This window comes from Rhinoderma darwinii, chromosome 1, assembly GCF_050947455.1.
Source record: "Rhinoderma darwinii isolate aRhiDar2 chromosome 1, aRhiDar2.hap1, whole genome shotgun sequence".
Classification (NCBI taxonomy): domain Eukaryota; kingdom Metazoa; phylum Chordata; class Amphibia; order Anura; family Rhinodermatidae; genus Rhinoderma; species Rhinoderma darwinii.
In genome coordinates this window covers 641831873-641853685 of record NC_134687.1, presented here as the reverse complement: position 1 = coordinate 641853685, position 21813 = coordinate 641831873, and the positions used below count along the sequence as shown (strand labels likewise).

Genomic DNA, 21813 nt, shown 5'->3' with positions numbered 1-21813 from the left:
AGTTCTATATTTAATATAAGGCTGGGATCAAGAATTGAGGAACTATTAGAAAACACACAAGGTCCCCATGACAACTCTGCACACAAGTCACAAGGGGATTTTTTTTTCTTTTTCTTGGTAATCCAATCTTCGGATCCATTATTATTAGGAAGCTCGTACTTCACATGTAATTATTGTACATACAAAGATATTTCAGTGGTGATCACCTGCTCTCAGAGACCACTTCACTAGATCCACCTTATTAGTACTTGATAGGACCCTCTTTCCCCTTAGAACAGCCTGAATTCTTAGTGGGATGATATAACAAGGTACTGGAAACCTTTATTACGGATTCTGATTGATTACTACACTCTGTATATTCCACTACAACCTAAACATAAGCTATAAACCTGAGATACGGTGACTGTTCAGCCATTAGGATATACAGACCTCATTGTCATGTCCGTGAATTTAGCCGGAGATGTGTGCTATGTGCCATGACCATTATCTGTGGCCAAGATTAGATTGTCAATGACAATATTAGGATCTTGTAATGAAGTGATTCCCAATTGATATTAAAGGGTCAGATGTGTTGGCAGAGGACAGGTGGGATTGTCAGACAAGGTTATGGTTTTTTAAATATGTTTTATCATGTTAAGGTTTATGTAATAAAAGTGGTGACTGGGTGTAGGCCAGAATCCTGGACTTTATCATTGATAGATTTTAAAGCACACCTATGTTTTTATCAAAAAGTTCAATATAGTCATGGTCCTCAGTCCCCAACGATGTTATGATGTTGTACCCGCATTTTAGAGCTTTGAAAATTCTTGCCAGTAAAAGCAAAACTGTACAATTTTGCCGCAATTTTTCTGAAGTCACTGCAAAATGCCACGATTTCCTGCGATTCTCTGGAAAAGACAAAATTTTAGTGTACCGTGAGAACTCTGTACATGCAGCTTTTTAGTCATTATTGAGAAATACTTGCAACAAACATTAAACATCTAGGGCAAAGTGCACATGGAAATAAGAGAAATGCTGGGACATTGGAAAAAATCTTTAACAAAGCAGAGATGCAAGACGCTACTGCAAGGAATACATGAGAGAGTTCAGGCAGGCTATGAGTACAGCGAGCTTTAGCAGAGAGAGGCATCCCCATTTTCTGCAGTCTGTCTGCTCTTCTCCGTAACTAGAGACTGAATTTGCAGGACAACCGAGAGTGGAAAACAAATTATAGAAAATGAGTCACCTAGTGGCAGTAAATTCATACAGACTTTGCAAGGATAGAGCAGAATTTTTTTGAAGAAAGCAAATGGCAAAATTGCTAGATATCAGGTATACTATTAGATTAACACAAGTTTTTAATGAAAAGTTATTGTCCATTTAAAGTGTTTTTCAAATATTTATAAGGCTGGAATTAGGCATTACATTTTTGTGGCAGTATTTGGTGCCGTTTTTTTTTAGCCAAAGCCAGCCCAAAAAACTGCATGCAGCCTTATATGTCATAAATTTGTCTACTTTATGCTTTGAAAAATATAAAAATCACAAAATATATTTTTAATCCTAACAGAAGATGCCAGTAAGAACTCTGAGGGAAACTTAATGTTTTCAATAAATTATTAAGTAGAAGATGAAGATATCAAGCAACAGTCTTCAGGAGAAAACCACATTGCCCTTAATGTACATCCAGGACTTTACAGTAAAGATCTATCATATAATTCCCATAATCATGGGGGACCTTCTCCTAACCAATCACAGATTCTTACCACAAGTAAAAGGGGGTAAAAGGTTTCAATTTGGTAAACCGTTTACAAAAATCTCAGGTCTCTTTAACCCCTTGAGTACCCAGCTCATTTTGGCCTTGAGGACCAGACCCATTTTTTCAAATCTGACATGTATCACTTTATGTGGTAATAACTCCGGAATGCTTTTACCTATCCAATTGATTCTGAGATTGTTTTCTCGTGACATATTGTACTTTAGTTTAGTGCAAAAATTTGGTCGATAAATTCATTGCTTATTAGTGAAAAACACCAATATTTAGCGAAAATATGAAGAAATTATGATTTTTCCAATTTTAAATGTATCTGCTTGTAAAACAGATGGTAATACCACACAAAATAGTTACTAATTAACATCACCCATATGTCTACTTTAGATTGGCATCGTTTTTTGAGCATCCTTTTATTTTTCTATGACCTCACAAGGCTTAGAACTTTAGCAGCAATTTCTCATATTTGTAAGAAAATTTCAAAAAGCTATTTTTTCAGGGACGAGTTCAGTTCTGAAGTGGTTTTGAGGGCCCTATATATTAGAACCCCCAATAAAACACCCTATTTTGAAAAGTGAACCCCTCAAAGTATCCAAAACAGCATTCAGAAAGTGTTTCAACCCTTTAGGCGTTTTACAGGAATTGAAGGAAAGTAGAGCTGAAATTTTCAAATTTCATTTTTTTTTACAAAATTCATATGTAATACATTTTCTTTTGTACCACAGGAGGTTTTACCTGAGAAACGCAACTCAATATTTATTGCCCAGATTCTGCAGTTTTTAGAAATATCCCACATGTGGCCCTAGTGCGCTAATGGACTGAAACACCGGCCTCGGAAGCAAAGGAGCACCTCTTGGATTTTGGGGCCTCCTTTTTTCAGAATATATTTTAGGCACCATGTCCGGTTTGAAGAGGTCTTGTGGTGCCAAAACAGTGGAAACCCCCAAAAGTGACCCCCATTTTTTAACTACACCCCTCAGGGAATTTATCTAGGGGTATAGTTAGCATTTTGACCCCACAGGTATTTTGCTTTATTTTCTGGAGTTAGTCTGTGAAAATGAAAATCTACTTTTTTTCTGGAAAAACTTAAAAATTTCTAATTTTTGCAAGAAATAAAGGAGAGAAAGCACCCCAACATTTGTAAAGCAATTTCTCGCGATTACGGAAATACTCCATATGTGGTAATAAACTGCTGTTTGGACCCACAGCAGGGCTCAGAAGGGAAGGACCCCCATTTGGATTTTGGAGCTCTGATTTTACTGGAATGGTTTTCAGTGCCGTGTCACGTTTGCAACGCCCTGGAGGGACCTAAACAGTGGAATCCCCCCAAAAGTGACCCCATTTTGGAAACTATACCCCTCAAGGAATTTTTCTAGTGGTATAGTTAGCATTTTGACCCCACAGGTTTTTTGCTGAATTTATTGGAATTAGTCTGTGAAGAAGAAAAGAGACTTTTTTTTGGAAAAAACACAGAATTTTCTAATTTTTATAAGGAATAAAGGAGAAAAAGCACCTCAACATTTGTAAAGCAATTTCTCCTGATTACGGTAATACCCCATTATGTGGTAATAAACTGCTGTTTGGACCCATGGCAGGGCTCAGAAGGGACGGAGCACCATTTGGATTTTGCAGCTCAGATTTTGCTGAATTGGTTTCTGGGGGCCATGTCGCATTTGCAGAGTCCCTGAAGTACCAGTACAGTAGAAATTCCCCAGATGTGATCCCAATTTGGAGACTATACCCCTGAAAGAATTAAATTAGAGGTGTAGTGAGCATTTTGAACCCTCAGGTGTTTTATAGATTTTATTAGAATTGGTCCGTGAAAATGAGAACATTTTTTTTTTCCAATAACCTGTAGCTTTAGCTCAGAATTTTTCATTTCCACAAGGAATACAGGAGAAAAGACACCCCAAAATGTGTTACACAATTTCTCCTGATTACGGAAATACCCCATATGTGGTTGTAAACGGCTATTTGGACATACGGCAAGAGTCTAAACGGAAAAGTGCAATTTCGTTTTTGGAGTGGAGATTTTACAAAATGTGTTTTTGACGCCATGTTGCATTGCGCTGAGGTACCAGTACAGTGAAAACTCCCGAGAAGTGACCCCATTTAGGAAACTACACCCCTCCAAGGAATTCATCTAGAAGTGTAGTGAGCATTTTGACCCCCAAAGGTTTTGCAGAAATTAGTGCACAGTGGATGTTGCAGATTGAAAATTGACATTTTCCACATATATGCTATTTCAGTGCCCAATGCGTTGGGCCCAGCTTGTACCACTGGAGACATACGCCCCATAAATTGTTAAGCGGTTCTCCAGAGTACGGTAATATCCCATATGTGGTCATAAACTGCTGTTTGGGCACACTGCCAGGCCCAGAAGGAGCGCCATTTGGCTTTTGGAGCGCAGATTTTGCTTGGTAGTGGTTTTGTTTAGTGTTTTACTGGTGTTTCAGTTTATAATGTGGGGGCATATGTAATCTGTGAGGAGTGTATCAGGGTATATGTAAGCTGGGCGGAGTGTATCAGGGTATATGTAAGCTGTGCGGAGTACATCAGGGTATATGTAAGCTGGGCGGAGTACATCAGGGTATATGTAAGATGCGCGGAGTACATCAGGGTATATGTAAGCTGGGCGGAGTACATCAGGGCATATGTAAGCTGGGCGGAGTACATCAGGGCATATGTAAGCTGGGCGGAGTACATCAGGGTATATGTAATATGTGAGGAGTACATCAGGGTATATGTAAGCTGGGCGGAGTACATCAGGGCATATGTAAGCTGGGCGGAGTACATCAGGGCATATGTAAGCTGGGCGGAGTACATCAGGGTATATGTAAGCTGGGCGGAGTACATCAGGGCATATGTAAGCTGGGCGGAGTACATCAGGGCATATGTAAGCTGGGCGGAGTACATCAGGGTATATGTAAGCTGGGCGGAGTACATCAGGGTATATGTAAGCTGGGCGGAGTACATCAGGGTATATGTAAGCTGGGCGGAGTGCATCAGGGTATATGTAAGCTGGGCGGAGTTCATCAGGGTATATGTTTCCTGGGCGGAGTGTATCAGGGTATATGTAATATGTGAGGAGTACATCAGGGTATATGTAAGCTATGTGGAGTACATCAGGGTATATGTAAGCTGGGTGGAGTGCAATAGGTCATAATAGGATGATGTAATAATGGGGAGAATGAATAATAAAATTAATTATCCATGGATAGTGATGTACGCTTTGAACCAATCCTTCATGCACAGGCCGGATTATTGGGTGCAGGAGTCGCACTTCTAAAGGGTGTCTGTGGTATTGTACAAAATATCCGCACTCCAGTATTGCCTAATCTTTGACTTCTTCACTAGCCCCATATGTAGCACAGACCCCAAAACGTCATTGTTTTCGCTGGATTTACAGGGTCTACCAATGGGGGCTGCAAATGATGACGTGGGGTTTTAGGTGAAGAACTGCTGCACATATAAATTAGTCTGGGCCGTCGTTTTCCATTATTGCGTTCCAAGAGTCAGAACTTTTTATTTTTCCGTTGACGAGCTGTGTGAGTGCTTGATTTTCATGGGACGAGCTGTTGTTTTTATTAGTATCATTTTGGGGTACATGCGATAATTTGATCAGTTTTTATTCCATTTTTTCTGAGGTGAGGAGACCAAATACCAGAAATTCTTTTACTATTTTTTTTATAATTTTTTACCGGCGTTCTCTGTGCAGTATAAACAACATGTTTACTTTATTCTGCGGTTTGATACGATTATGGCAATACCAAATTTATATAGTTTTTATATGTTTTACTACTTTTACAAAAAAAAAAAAAAACTTTTTTCTAAATAAAATGTTTTAGTGTCACCATATCCTGAGAGCCAGAACTTTTTTATTTTTTTGTCGACGGAGCTTTGTGAGGGCTTGTTTTTGCGTGACACACTGTAGTTTTTATTGGTACCATGTTTGGCTACGCGCGACTTTTTGATCACTTTTTATTCCATTTTTTTGGAAACATTGTGACCAAAAAAGGAAATTCTGCCATTGTTTTTTATGGTATTTTTTTTACGGTGTTCACCGTGCGGGATAAATAATATGATATTTTTTTAGGTCAGGCCAATACGAACGCGGCGATACCTATTATGTCTAGTTTTTGTCTTTTTTTTTCATTTTTTTTGTAATTATAAAGGGCTTGATCAGTGAAACAAGGCGATTATTGTTTTTATTACGTAAAACGTGTATTTATTTACTTATCTAAAACTTTTTTTTTACTTTTTTTTCACTTTTTATTTTACACATACTAGGCGACTGGAAGATCTGATCTGACCTGCACAATACACTGCACTACTTCTGTATGTACTGATGTAGTGCAGTGTATTGTAACTGTCACTTTACAACTGACAGTTGAGCCTATTACGTCAGAACCCCACGATTTTTCAGGTAAGTAGCTACATTGACTTACCTGCTAACGCCGAGGCTGCTGCAGAATCAACTGAAGCCTCTGGTGCCGATGTGTCCGACACGATGCAGGACCTGTGACTGACGTCACAGCGTGATCTCTCGAGAACACGCTGTGTCTGCACTGCCAGAAGCTGGGCGTTCTGAAGAGAAGTGGATGATACTTCTCATCAGAGCGCCCAGCTAGTAAAAGTATTAAAAACCCCCCGATGTACGCACATAATACACGCCCACTTGGACTTTTACTTTTAAACACACCCACTTGGACTTTTGCAAGCCTCATTTGCATAACTACAAAAATGGTCAAAACTTGGCCAAAAATGCTCTTTTTTTAAAAATAAAAACTTTACTGTAATCTACATTGCAGCGCCTATCTGCTGCAATAGCAGATAGGGGTTGCAAAATCTGGTGACAGAGCCTCTTTAACAGGCTATTCACAGACATTGGCGATGCAGCCAATTATGGCCTTGTGAATGCAGCCCCAATATTTTTAAATCTGATGTGTCACTTTGTGAGATTAATTGAAACGTCCTTTAAAGGGAATGTGTCTCTACAAATTTTTAAAATATTTTTTCAGTTAAACAATTATTATTTAAGTGTAAACACATTGTTTTAATTTTTTTAATTTTTTCCCTAGTCAGGAAATATAATAAATTAGATTCTAATTTATAACATTTCCATGTGCTGGTCAATGTGGTAAAGCAACCTCATTGATTTATGCTGCAAATTTGGGGTGGACACAATCTCTCTAGTGTTCTCACACAATCCCCCATCCTTTCTTCTGGCGAGTGCCAGGAGGAGGGTTTTGAATCTTCAAACCTCCTACACTGTGTGCCGCCATTTTCTGAGCGACTGCACAGTGTAGGAGGATTAGATACAGGGCTCAGCAGACAGTATAACACGAACATACACAAACATAATACACACATCACATACACGAACATAAATTACCTTCTCCTGCCACCGCCGCCGCCTCTGATTCTATTCCTTGCGCCTTCGCTTCCTTGTAGTCGTCATCTTACTGTCCGGCAGCGGCTTCCAGTCCACATCAAAATGGTGCCGGATTTCGCGCTGCGAACAAGCTTCGTTTTGGTCTGTATGGGAGCGACCCATGCGCCGTTCCCACACAGACGTCGTACGCTTCAGAGAATGGAACAGCTCCCGTTCGTATTCTCTATGGGGTTGTATGTGCCGTATTCCATCTCTGTATGTGTTGTTAATCAACACATACAGAGCTGAAAAAAAAATGGCAGCCCCCATAGAGAAGTAAAAGTAAGAACAAAGTAAAAAGTAGAACATGAGAACACAAATAAATAAAATTTATGTTAATATCATATTAAAACCAATATGATAAAAAAATAATTATTTCATGACACCTTTCCTTTAATCTTTCCTGATATCTGCCACGTAAAAAACAGCACTGTGGAAAAGCATTTCCACAAACCGCTGTACATGTATGACAGGGAGTCTGCACCATCACCAGTGGGTGTCAGCTGTACCGTCCTGGCCCAAAATTTTGAGAATGACACCAATTTTGGTTTTCACTACATTTTCTGCTTCATTTTTTACAGTGGCAATTTGCATTAACTCTAGATTGTTATGAAGAGTGATCAGATGAATTATAATTAATTGCAAAGTCATTGTTTGCCATGAAAATCAACTTAATCACAAAAAAACATTTCCACTGCATTTCAGCCCTGCCACAAAACGACCTGCCTACATCATTTCAGTGATCTTCTCATTAGCTCAGAAGAAAGTGTTAACGAGGAAAAGGCAGATATCAACCTGCCATGCTGATTGAATTATAAGAGAAGACTGGTTGCTGTAAAAGGGGGATGGTTTTTAACATGTCCCTTCTGTCCATTAAGGACAGTGGCGTGATGAACATCAGGGTATGTGCAACTGTGTTCTCCTCACGATCCCTTCTCTTCTATGCTGAAAGCCGCCGATGCCTTGCACTGCTAGCCTCCAGAGGCCACTGCTGAAGATCCTGGGGTGACCCCTGGAGTGTGTGGTAAACTTGAGTGGGATTGACTGCCCTGACCCTGAATTTGTCCTCTCCCTTCTTTAAATGTGGTGCCGGTCTGCTGTGACACCACAAATATCTTGGCTGACTTGCTATGATACTGCTGCTACTGTGCTATTGTCTCTGTGCTGCTCCACCTGTACTGCTCCACCTGTACTGCTCCACCTGTGTTGCCCCACCTATGATTGTACACCTGGCCTCCCTGTAGCTGGGGGAGTTATCCATTTTAGGGGCTGAGTTTGTGCAAATGCTCTTAGGAGCTCTCGAGTGCCCTGAACTTTTAACTTGACCACATATTAGGAATAGATTGCTAAAGATAGGCTATATATCTTTATTTTATATATGTTAGCCTGCTCTTATTGGGAAACAATTGGCTGAATACTTGTGATAAAACCTAGCATGAGGAGCTTAATGTACTGATATACAGATATTTCTCTTAGCGATACATATATATTTGGGTATTGTGTAACATGTTAATATTATGGGGGATATTTATGTCTTGTTATGTATTGTTTGGGGGATATACACGTTATTTATACGAAATTTGATCAGGAAGTGATGTCATATGTTATATGCTATATAAAGTGTGCACTGGTTCATTGTTATTATGTTTTATAAACGTTGCAAGTTTTATTGCTTGGTGAATAAAGACGAACACATTTTTGGAAACTACAGTGCTTTTGGAGTGCTACAGTTTTCTCATTTATATTGTATACAAGTTGTCCCTCTGGACCTGGGACGTGTATACTGCGTGCACCATCCCTCGCTGGGATATTTGCCTTTCTCCTCTGGGATATCTGTTTGGTCATGCTGCTGATTTCTCTAGAGATCACCAGTGCGCTGTTTTTTTTCTCTCAAGAATGTACCAAACTGTTGATTTGGCCACTCCTAACATTTGTGCTATCTCTCTGATGGATTTCTTCATTTTTTTTTTTGCCTAACGATGGTCTGTTTCACCTGCATTGAGAGCTCCTTTTACCTCATGTTCTGGGTTCACAGCAACAGCTTACAAATGCAAATGCCACACCTGGAATCAACTCCAGACCTTTTACCTGCTTAATTGATGATGGATTAACGAGGGAATAGCCTATGCAGCCCATTAAATAGCTTTTGAGATAATTGTACAATTACCTTTGGTCCCTTGAAAAAGAGGCAGCTACATATGAAAGAGCTGTAATTCCTAAACCCTTCCTCAAATTAGAATGTGAATACCCTCAAATTAAAGCTGAGAGACTGCACTTTAAGCCCATATTGATTATATAACTGTATATTCAATATGTTTTGGTGAACAGCTAAAATGCCAAAACCTGTGTCACTGTCCAAATAATTCTGGACCTAACCGTGTATGTATATATATATATATATATATATATATATATATATATATATATAATATTATACATTTCACTAACTATCATCCTACCTATCCTGGGAATGGCTCTCGAGGCAGTCCATACTTCACAGAGCATACAAATAAACTGCATAGACCACAGGCATCTACTCTTGACTGTTTCATGATAACCATCTCCTCTGATCGTCCACACATTGTGTTAGGGATCGGCCAGGTACTTCATCTAGGTATACTCCTGGGATTAATCAATCCACACCTGAGGCCAGACCTGTTCGACTGACACCATCTCCCACCAACCAGGGTGGCAGGCTCAGGAGTGGGAGAGCCTATCGCGGCCTGGTCTGTCGGAGTTAGCTCCGCCCCCTGTCCTTTATTACCTGCCCTGTTCTCTCCCTCAGTGCTTGTAATTCTTTTGGATTCCTGGCCCCACTGCTGCTTGCTCCAGCCTGCTTCTGCCGTGCTTCTGCCTTCCTGCAGTTCTGCTTGACCTTCTTTGCTTTGCCCCTGGCTTGCTTCTGTCTCCTTGCCCGCTTGGGTGTACTCACTTCGTCCTGGTCCTGACTGTCCGTTCGCCGCTCCGTTTCCTCGTGGCGTTCCGTGGCTACTGCCCCTTCCCTTGCATGTTCCCTGTTTGTTTTCCTGTGCACTTAGACAGCGTAGGGACCGCCGCCCAGTTGTACCTCATCGCCTAGGGCGAGTCGTTGCAAGTAGGCAGGGACAGGGCGGTGGGTAGATTAGGGCTCACTTTCCCTTCACCTCCTTCCGGCCATTACATCATTACAAGCCTTTACCTAGTCTACCATTTCTCCTACGCTACGCTATCATGGACCCCCTTGAGACCCTGGCCCAGCAGATGCAGGGCCTCTCCCTACAGGTCCAGGCCCTGGCCCAAAGGGTCAATCAGGGTGACGCTGCTTTAGTAGTACCCCTCACCTCACCTCTAGAACCCGACCTCAAATTACCTGACCGGTTCTCAGGGGACCGTAAGACGTTTCTCTCCTTCCGGGAGAGTTGCAGACTGTATTTCCGCCTAAAGCCCCACTCCTCAGGTTCCGAGAACCAGCGGGTGGGTATCATCATATCCCGACTCCAGGAAGGGCCCCAAGAGTGGGCCTTCTCCTTGGCTCCTGACGCCCCTGAACTTTCCTCTGTTGATCGTTTTTTCTCTGCCCTCGGACTCATTTACGACGAGACTGACAGGACTGCCTTAGCCGAGAGTCAGCTGGTGACCTTACGTCAGGGTAAGAGACCGGTTGAGGAATACTGTTCTGATTTTAGGAAGTGGTGCGTAGCTTCTCAGTGGAACGATCCGGCCCTAAGGTGCCAGTTTAGGTTAGGATTATCTGACGCCCTGAAGGATCTGCTGGTTAGCTACCCCTCGTCTGACTCCCTTGACCAGGTTATGGCCCTAGCAGTACGACTTGACCGACGTCTCAGGGAACGTCAGCTAGAACGCTTCAGTGTGCTCCCCTCTGACTTTTCTGCGATCCCCCCCGAGGTCCCGTCTCCTCGCCCCACCACGGAGGACTCGGAGGTACCTATGCAACTCGGGGCCTCCATGTCCCCTCGACAACGTAGGGAGTTTCGCAGAATGAATGGTCTCTGCTTCTACTGCGGGGACGACAAGCATCTACTGAACACCTGTCCCAGGCGCAAGAATAAGAAGCCGGAAAACTTCCGCGCCTAAGTGATCATCGGGGAGGTCACTTGGGCGCACAGGTATTTCCCGTTAATGTGAAACGCAATAAAATTTTGCTTCCCTTTCAGGTCTCGTTTGCTGGCCGGTCTGCCACGGGCAGTGCTTTCGTGGATTCAGGGTCATCTGCTAATATCATGTCTGCGGAATTTGCTATGTCTCTAAAGATGCCTTGTATTGATTTACCTTATCCTATCCCTGTAGTAGGAATCGACTCCACTCCTCTTGCTAATGGTTATTTTACTCAGCATACTCCTGTTTTTGAACTCCTTGTTGGCTCCATGCATTTGGAGCAGTGCTCTGTACTGGTGATGCAGGGATTATCGTCTGATCTGGTTTTAGGCCTTCCCTGGTTGCAGTTGCATAATCCCACGTTTGATTGGAATACTGGGGATCTCACCAAATGGGGTAATGAATGTCTTATGTCATGTCTTTCTGTTAACTCTATTTCTCCCCGGGAGGAGGTAAACACGCTTCCTGAGTTTGTTCAGGACTTCGCCGATGTGTTTTCTAAGGAGGCCTCCGAGGTGTTGCCCCCCCATAGAGATTACGATTGCGCTATCGATTTGGTGCCTGGTGCCAAGCTTCCTAAGGGTAGGATATTTAATCTTTCATGTCCTGAACGTAAAGCTATGAGGGAATATATCCAAGAATGCCTGGCCAAGGGTTTCATTCGCCCCTCGACTTCTCCTGTAGGTGCTGGCTTCTTCTTCGTGGGGAAGAAGGATGGTGGTCTTAGGCCGTGCATTGATTATCGTAACCTGAATAAGGTCACCGTAAGGAACCAGTACCCACTTCCTTTGATTCCGGATCTTTTTAATCAGGTTCAGGGAGCCCAATGGTTTTCTAAGTTCGATCTACGGGGGGCATATAACCTTATCCGTATCAAAGAGGGGGATGAGTGGAAAACTGCGTTCAACACACCCGAGGGTCATTTCGAATACCTGGTCATGCCCTTTGGGTTGTGTAATGCCCCTGCTGTCTTCCAGAATTTTATTAATGAAATCCTGAGAGACTACCTGGGTAATTTTCTTGTTGTGTACCTTGATGACATACTGGTGTTTTCCAAGGACTGGTCCTCCCACGTGGAGCATGTCAGGAAGGTGCTCCAGGTCCTTCGGGAGAATAATCTGTTTGCTAAGACTGAAAAATGTGTCTTTGGGGTACAGGAGATACCATTTTTAGGGCAAATCCTCACTCCTCATGAATTCCGCATGGACCCTGCCAAGGTTCAGGCTGTGGCGGAATGGGTCCAACCTGCCTCCCTTAAGGCGTTACAGTGTTTTTTAGGGTTCGCCAACTATTACAGGAGATTTATTGCCAACTTCTCGGTCGTCGCTAAGCCTCTTACGGACCTTACCCGCAAGGGTGCTGATGTCTTCCATTGGCCCCCTGAGGCCGTCCAGGCCTTTGAGACCCTCAAGAAGTGCTTTATCTCGGCCCCCGTGCTGATTCAGCCCAACCAAGAGGAGCCATTTATTGTGGAGGTTGACGCTTCCGAGGTGGGAGTGGGGGCCGTCTTGTCCCAGGGTACCAGCTCCCTCACCCATCTCCGCCCCTGTGCTTACTTCTCTAGGAAGTTTTCGCCCACGGAGAGTAACTATGATATTGGCAACCGCGAACTTCTAGCCATTAAATGGGCTTTTGAGGAGTGGCGGCACTTCCTGGAGGGGGCCAGACACCAGGTAACGGTCCTTACGGATCACAAGAATCTGGTTTTCCTAGAATCGGCCCGGAGGCTTAATCCTAGACAAGCTCGGTGGGCACTATTCTTTACCAGATTTAATTTCTTGGTTACCTATAGGGCTGGGTCCAAGAATATTAAGGCTGATGCTCTGTCACGTAGTTTCATGGCCAATCCTCCTTCTGAGAAGGATCCTGCTTGTATTTTACCCCCTGGTATAATCGTCTCTGCCACGGATTCTGACTTAGCTTCTGATATCGCGGCTGATCAGTGTGCAGCTCCCGGGAACGTCCCTGGGGACAAATTGTTTGTTCCCCTGCAATACCGGCTGAGGGTACTCAGGGAAAACCATGACTCCGCTCTATCTGGTCATCCTGGCATCTTGGGCACCAAACACCTCATTACCAGAAACTATTGGTGGCCTGGGTTGCCTAAAGACGTTAGGGCTTACGTCGCCGCTTGTGAGGTTTGCGCTAGGTCCAAAACCCCTAGGTCCCGACCTGCGGGCCTACTACGTTCCTTGCCCATTCCCCAGAGACCTTGGACCCATATCTCCATGGATTTTATCACCGATTTGCCTCCATCTCAGGGCAAGTCGGTGGTGTGGGTGGTAGTCGACCGCTTCAGCAAGATGTGCCACTTTGTGCCCCTTAAGAAGCTACCTAACGCCAAGACGTTAGCCTCTTTGTTTGTGAAACACATCCTGCGTCTCCATGGGGCCCCAGTCAATATCGTTTCTGACAGAGGGGTACAATTTGTTTCCTTATTTTGGAGAGCTTTTTGTAAAAAGTTGGAGATTGATCTGTCCTTCTCCTCCGCCTTCCATCCCGAAACTAATGGCCAAACGGAAAGGACCAACCAATCCCTGGAACAATATTTAAGGTGTTTCATCTCTGACTGTCAATTCGATTGGGTCTCATTCCTTCCCCTTGCTGAATTTTCCTTGAATAACCGGGTCAGTAACTCGTCAGGGGTCTCCCCGTTTTTCTGTAATTTCGGGTTTAATCCACGGTTCTCCTCCGTTTCTCCTGGTTGTTCCAATAATCCTGAGGTAGAGGATGTTCATCGGGAACTGTGCACCGTCTGGGCCCAGGTTCAGAAGAACCTAGAGGCGTCCCAGAGCGCACAAAAGATTCAGGCGGATAGTAGACGTTCTGCTAACCCCCGGTTTGTCGTCGGGGATTTGGTCTGGTTGTCGTCCAGGAACTTGCGCCTTAAGGTCCCGTCCAGGAAGTTTGCTCCCCGATTTATTGGACCTTATAAGATCATTGAAGTCCTCAACCCTGTATCCTTCCGTCTGGAGCTCCCCCCATCATTTCGCATACATGACGTCTTCCATGCCTCCCTCCTTAAACGCTGCTCCCCGTCCTGGTCCCCCTCGAGGATACCTCCTGTTCCCGTTCTCACCCCTGAGGGGGTGGAATTCGAGGTGGCCAAGATTATGGACAGTAGGATGGTCCAGGGCTCCCTCCAGTACCTGGTCCATTGGAGAGGATACGGGCCGGAGGAGAGGACTTGGGTACCTGCCCGTGATGTTCACGCTGGGGTATTGATCAGGAGGTTCCACCTTCTCTTCCCCACTAAACCGGGTCCCCTTAGTAAGGGTCCGGTGGCCCCTCATAAAAGGGGGAGTACTGTTAGGGATCGGCCAGGTACTTCATCTAGGTATACTCCTGGGATTAATCAATCCACACCTGAGGCCAGACCTGTTCGACTGACACCATCTCCCACCAACCAGGGTGGCAGGCTCAGGAGTGGGAGAGCCTATCGCGGCCTGGTCTGTCGGAGTTAGCTCCGCCCCCTGTCCTTTATTACCTGCCCTGTTCTCTCCCTCAGTGCTTGTAATTCTTTTGGATTCCTGGCCCCACTGCTGCTTGCTCCAGCCTGCTTCTGCCGTGCTTCTGCCTTGCTGCAGTTCTGCTTGACCTTCTTTGCTTTGCCCCTGGCTTGCTTCTGTCTCCTTGCCCGCTTGGGTGTACTCACTTCGTCCTGGTCCTGACTGTCCGTTCGCCGCTCCGTTTCCTCGTGGCGTTCCGTGGCTACTGCCCCTTCCCTTGCATGTTCCCTGTTTGTTTTCCTGTGCACTTAGACAGCGTAGGGACCGCCGCCCAGTTGTACCTCGTCGCCTAGGGCGAGTCGTTGCAAGTAGGCAGGGACAGGGCGGTGGGTAGATTAGGGCTCACTTTCCCTTCACCTCCTTCCGGCCATTACATATTGTATTGATAGCACACACACACACACACAAACTATTTTTACGTCACAAGGACCACCTCGGAGAAATCCCTGGTGAAATCACTCTCAGAGATTAAATCTTCTTTAAGGGTGGTGCTCAAATTGCTAGGGCGCATCTGTGGGACCCTCTTTTCAGAGATGATGTCCTCCACCCTACTCTCAAACATCTGAGGGGTCTTCAGGAGAGGTGGGTACTTTAGCTGGGCTGTCAGACTATAAACTCTGTAGCTGTTATGTCATCATGCCTAGAGAATAGATGTATCCACATCTTTACTGCAATGAGAAACACAACACATTAATAATTTCCAGGCAATTAAGAGCATTAAACACAGTCCTATCACTACCACTATGGGTTTCAGCAATCCAGAAAGCATATTATTAAACCAAACGCCAATAGATCCCATCCAAGAAAAGAGATTCCATCCCTCCTTTGATATATCTCCAGCTTTTTTCTGCAATTCCTTTACTTTATTCATGTGTGCTTCTATGGGGTCATGTGAGTCTTCAATCCAGGCGCAACACTCTTCACCAATAGTAGCACAAGTTCCACCTTCTATTGCTAACAGATAATCAAGAGCCGTTCTATTTTGGAGGGCAACCTTCCTAACTTGGACCAACTCTTCATTGATAGCATGGATAGAACTGGTGGTCTCATTAATTATCCCATCCATGATACTTGCATATTTGTTTAACTTATTCGCTAGTTCAATTTCCCAGCCTGTCCAAGAGGGGAACCACATCCAAGCTTTATCTGATTTTGTAAACAGCTCTCGTTTATATCTAGTTTCCTTAGAATACGTTTCATAAATGTCAGCAATTGAGATGTTTGGACGTTGTCTGATGGTTGGTAAAACTCTTCCTATAGTGCAATTACCCCATCCTCAATAGGAAGCCACGAATAGGATTCTTTACCACAAATATAATATAGCCCTGGTGTTATCGCCCTAGAAAGTATTTTACCATGATTTCCCAACCAACTTTGAAGCCATCTCATATTGTCATGCACTTTAGTCTTACAGTCCCATTCGTTATCATCTCCTTGGTCAGGACAGGAACACCTGGGAGCACAAGACGCTGTCATAGTTGCACACCAAAATTGGTTATTACAATTACCGTGTACCTCATCACATTTTACTGCATCATACTTTATATTGAACAGTAATGTGTCATTTTTACAATCTGTTTCTCCAACATGTACCTTATGTAAATTGACTTTGCGCCCTTTAATTCTGGCTATATGATCAGCATACATGGTGTAATGACAAGGTAGGGAGACAGACAGGTGAGCCCTAATCTACCCGCCACTCAGTCCCTGCCTACTTGCAACGACCCGTCCTAAGCGACGGGGTACAACTGGGCGACGGTCCCTACGCTCAGTAAGTGCAAGACAGACAAAACAGACAGGGGTACACAGAAGCTAGAAAAACGGGGCAGCTGCCCACGGAGACACCGTGAGCAACAAGAGTGGTGAACGAGCCGAGTCAAACCAGGAGTGAGCGAGGTACAAAACGCTGAGCAGGAGAGTGGTCAGAAAGCCAAGGTCAATAACAAGCAGAGGATCAGTAGTACAAGCAGCAGCAGCAAGCCAGGAAACAAGCATAGAAGAATCACAGGCAAAGGAGGAACAGGAAAGGCAGGTATAAATAGACAGTGGGCGAGAACTAACTCCGTCTGGCCAGGCTGTAATAGGCTCTCCGACTCCTAAGCCTGCCATGCTGAGTGGTGGAAGATGGAGTCAGTCTCACAGACATAGGAGCAGGTGCAGACTGATTGCCCACGGGTGTCGACACAGAACCTGTGTCTTGCAAATCCTTTACAGTACCCCCCCCCTTTTATGAGGTGCCACCGGACCCTTTCTAGGTGGACCTGGTTTATTGGGGAAACTAAGGTGGAACCTCCTGAGCAATACCCCAGCGTGAACATCCTGGGCGGATACCCAAGTCCTCTCCTGAGGCCCGTATCCTCTCCAATGGACCAGGTACTAGAGGGAGCCTTGGACCATCCTGCTGTCCACAATCTTGGCCACCTCGAATTCTACCCCCTCAGGGGTGAGAACAGGGACCAAAGTTTTCCTCGAGGGAGCCAAGGACGGGGAGCAGCGTTTAAGGAGGGAGGCATGAAAGACGTCATGCATTCATTACCCCATTTGGTAAGATCCCCAGTATTCCAGTTAAACGTGGGACTATGCAACTGCAACCAGGGAAGGCCTAAAACCAAATCGGACGATAATCCCTGCATCACCAGTACAGAGCACTGCTCCAAATGCATGGACCCAACAAGGAGTTCAAAAACAGGGGTATGCTGTGTAAAATAACCATTAGCAAGAGGAGTGGAGTCAATACCCACTACCGGGACAGGTTTAGGCAAATCAATCAATGGCATAGCTAGAGACATAGCAAATTCCACAGACATAATATTAGCAGAAGACCCTGAATCCACGAAGGCACTGCCGGTAGCAGACCTACCACCAAAAGAGACCTGAAAGGGAAGCAAGATTTTATTAGGTTTCATCTTTACGGGAAATACCTGTGCGCCCAAGTGACCTCCCCGATGTTCACTTAGGCGCGGAAGTTCTTCCAGCTGCTTATTCTTACGCCCAGGACAGTTGTTCAATTGATGCTTGTCATCCCCACAGTAGAAGCAGAGACCATTCTTCCTGCGGAACTCTCTACGTTGTTGGGGGACACGGAGGCCCTGAGTTGCATAGGTTCATCCGAGTTTTCCGTGGAAGAATGAAGCAACGGAACCTCGTGAGCCATCATGGGGGAGTCAGAGGAGAAGGCACAAAAACGTTCGAGTCGTCGTTCCCTGAGACGTCGGTCAAGTCGTACCGCTAAAGCCATAACCTGATCAAGGGAGTCAGCAGAGGGATAGCTAACTAGTAGGTCTCTCAGGGCGTTCGACAGACCCAATCTAAACTGGCACCTCAAGGCAGGGTCATTCCACCGAGAAGCTACACACCACTTCCTAATGTCGGAACAATACTCCTCTAAAGGTCTCTTACCCTGACGTAAGGTCACCAGCTGACTCTCGGCAAAGGCAGTCTTGTCAGTCTCGTCATAAATGAGCCAGAGAGCAGAAAAGAAAAGATCAATGGAGGAAAGTTCAGGGGCGTCAGGAGCCAAGGAGAAGGCCCATTCTTGGGGCCCGTCCTGGAGCCGGGACATAATTATACCCACCCGCTGGCTCTCAGAACCTGAGGAGTGGGGCTTTAAGCGAAAATAGAGTCTACAACTCTCCCGAAAGGAGAAAAAAGTCCTCCGGTCCCCTGAGAACGGATCAGGCAACTTGAGGTGGGGTTCAAGAGGTGAGGTGGGGGGCACTACCAGGGAAGCATCACGCAGATTGTCCCTCTGAGCCAGGGCCTGGACCTGTAGGGAGAGGCCCTGCATCTGCTGAGCCAGGGTCTCAAGGGGTCCATAGATGTGTCAGGGACCAGGATAGACTAGGTATATGGGCCTGTGATTATGTAATGACAAGGTAGGGAGACAGACAGGTGAGCCCTAATCTACCCGCCACTCAGTCCCTGCCTACTTGCAACGACCCGTCCTAAGCGACGGGGTACAACTGGGCGACGGTCCCTACGCTCAGTAAGTGCAAGACAGACAAAACAGACAGGGGTACATAGAAGCTAGGGAAACGGGGCAGCTGCCCACGGAGACACCGTGAGCAACAAGAGTGGTGAACGAGCCGAGTCAAACCAGGAGTGAGCGAGGTACAAAACGCTGAGCAGGAGAGTGGTCAGAAAGCCAAGGTCAATAACAAGCAGAGGATCAGTAGTACAAGCAGCAGCAGCAAGCCAGGAAACAAGCATAGAAGAATCACAGGCAAAGGAGGAACAGGAAAGGCAGGTATAAATAGACAGTGGGCGGGAACTAGCTCCATCTGGCCAGGCTGTGATAGGCTCTCCCACTCCTAAGCCTGCCATCCTGAGTGGTGGAAGATGGAGTCAGTCTCACAGACATAGGAGCAGGTGCAGACTGATTGCCCACGGGCGTCGACACAGAAGCTGTGTCTGGCAAATCCTTTACACATGGGCCCTATGCACATAGTGGGTGTATTTAGTAGGCCAGCATTTTCTAAATATGTTCCTTGGTCTGAGAGAGCATTGTGAGCAGTGTGATCTACATCTATTTCAACATAATAGCTATAGTCTGTGAGATTGAGGTCATTCATTGATATTGGTACACCAATTAAAGGGATTCCTTTATGATTTGCTGGAACATGAGAACAGATCCACCAGTCAGTTGTGTTCAGCTGTTTGTTGATGTAGAAGCCAAATAGAGTTCTTCCGCCATTCTCCGTTCACCTGTATACAATAGCATAACATACAAAAGAACAGGCAAGCCAGCAAATGCACTTTTGACATTTTCCTATAGTCCATCCTCCTTTCTCCGAATGGCCACATCCTTTTTGCACAGATCTGCATCACCTGACCTGAAAGTTCACCTTTTTACAGTGAGAATTGTAAATCCAGTTGGGTTTCCCCTCTACTTTCACTGAGGTAGGAGTGGTCAGTAGTACTTGGTATGGGCCATCAAATCTGGGTTCCAGATGTTTCCTTATGTATCTTCTTATCACGACCAAATCTCCAGGTTGTAGGTGGTAAGTTCAATTTTTGTCTTATGGGTCTGGTAAAGAAGAAAAGACTAAGCCATGCAAATTAGTCAGCTGCTTATGGAGCTGGACAACATAGTCAGTTAGAGAAGCAGACTGTCCATGTAATTCCTGTAGAAAGAAAAGTCCTGTCAGCGGTGGCCTGCCAAACAGCACTTCAAACGGTGAAAGTCCATGCATTCCCTTTGGTGTATGTATCAGTGCCAAAAGAGCTAATGGTAGGGCTTGTACCCAAGTAAGTTTTGTCTGCTCACAGATTTTAGCTATCTTATTTTTTAAGATGTAAATTGCTCTCTCAACCTTCCCTGATGACTGTGGGTGATATTGAGTATGTAGGTGTTAATTCATTTGCAACCCTTTCAACATTTCTGGAAATACCTGCCCCGTGAAATGTGTCCCACAGTCAGACTCTACCTCTCAGGTAGGCCATATCAGCACACAATCTCAGATATTATTTTCTCAGCTGTCACTACAGCTGGTGCCTTAGCAACCGGACATGCTTCTACTCAAGAGGGGAACATATCTACACATACTAAGACATACTCATAAAAACCACATCTAGGTAATTGAATGTATTTGCCGATTCTGGAAAGGATAGTCCGGTTTTACAAGGTGTTTCATCTGTACCCTAGTCATTTGGCCCAGATTGTGCTTGGCACAAATCATGAATTTCTTGCACCATTGTGTTGCAAATTAGGAGCAGTCGGGTGCAACCCAAAATTTACTTACAATAGCAACCATTCCTCCTTTGGAAACATGAGATGGGAGATGAAATAAGTTTGTTAAAAACAGATATATAGATGTGGGGGCACACAATCGACCACCCTCATGTTTCCAGACACCATTATCTTGCTTACAACCTGTATTCTTCCATTTACTGTGTGTCTGGGGACCTGCCTGCTTCTGCAAGGCTATGAGAGTGTCCATTGTCAGATTTTGTTCGTCTTTTGGGGACTCTTGGAGGATCATAAGAGCACCCTTTTTAGCGCTTCATCTGCCCTGTTATTACCCATAGTGATAGGATCTTTTGCTCGCTGATGTGCCTGGCATCTGATAACAGCTATAGCTCGAGGTAGCTTTACCTTTTCCAACAGCTCCTGTATGAGGTCTGCATGCTTCACAAATTTCCCACAAGAAGTTAAGAAACCACTGTGCTCCCAGAGAAAACAATAATCATGCACAACTCCATAAGCATAACGGGAGTCTGTGTATATATATTTACAGTCTTTCCCTCTGTCAGTTTACATGCCTTGATCAGGGCAACTAACTCTGCATTCTGGGCAGAATGTATGACAGGATCAATGGTTTCAGAGTATAAAACGGAGGTGTCTGGTGGTTAGGCCGTGAAGGACTTCTTATACATTATTACATTTATCACTTTTCCTGATTCAATCTACAAATGACACAAAGCTGTTCTACATTGTTATACAAAACCGCTATTTGTATTTGCATTTTATGTTTGTGTCCAGGACCGGCCTTAGGATAGATGCCGCCCAGTGCAAAATTATCTTTCGATACCCCACCCCATTATAAAAAAAAAATGCCCCATAAAAAAGTATAATGCCCCCTACAGTATAATGCCCTATATAGTGCCCCCAAACAGTATAATGCCCCCTTAGTGGCACGCACACACACACACACACACACACACACACACACACACACACACAGTATAATGCCCCTTTAGTGACCCCATACTGTATAATAATATTTAATAATATGTTATAACCCCTTCAAGGACAAAGTATTTTGTCCACTAATTGTGCCCACACAGTATTATGCCGCCTAAGTGCCCCTGTAGTGCCGCTACACAGTATAATGTCCGCTTAGTGGCCTCCACACAGTATAATGCCCCGGCTGTCATACACAGCCCCTCCTTGTAGCTAGTGCCCCCCTGTAGATTGTGCCATACAGCCTCCATGTAGACAGTGCCATAATCCCCCACCACCTCCTTGTAGACAGTGAAAAGAGATCAGCAGCCCATCACAGTCCCAGAGAGCATTCACATGGAGCTTT

The 21813-nt window shown here is 44.8% G+C and overlaps 1 protein-coding gene across 1 annotated transcript in view; it reads right to left on the bottom strand.

The window, feature by feature from the left end:
• Window positions 1-299: 299 nt before the first annotated feature.
• The window catches only part of LOC142670566 (serine/threonine-protein kinase SBK1-like), a 151761-nt gene continuing 130247 nt past the window's right edge, over window positions 300-21813 (bottom strand). The window contains exon 5 of the mRNA XM_075847112.1: window positions 300-887. The gene's annotated coding sequence lies outside the window, so the exon portion shown is untranslated. The remainder of the gene's footprint in view (window positions 888-21813) is intronic.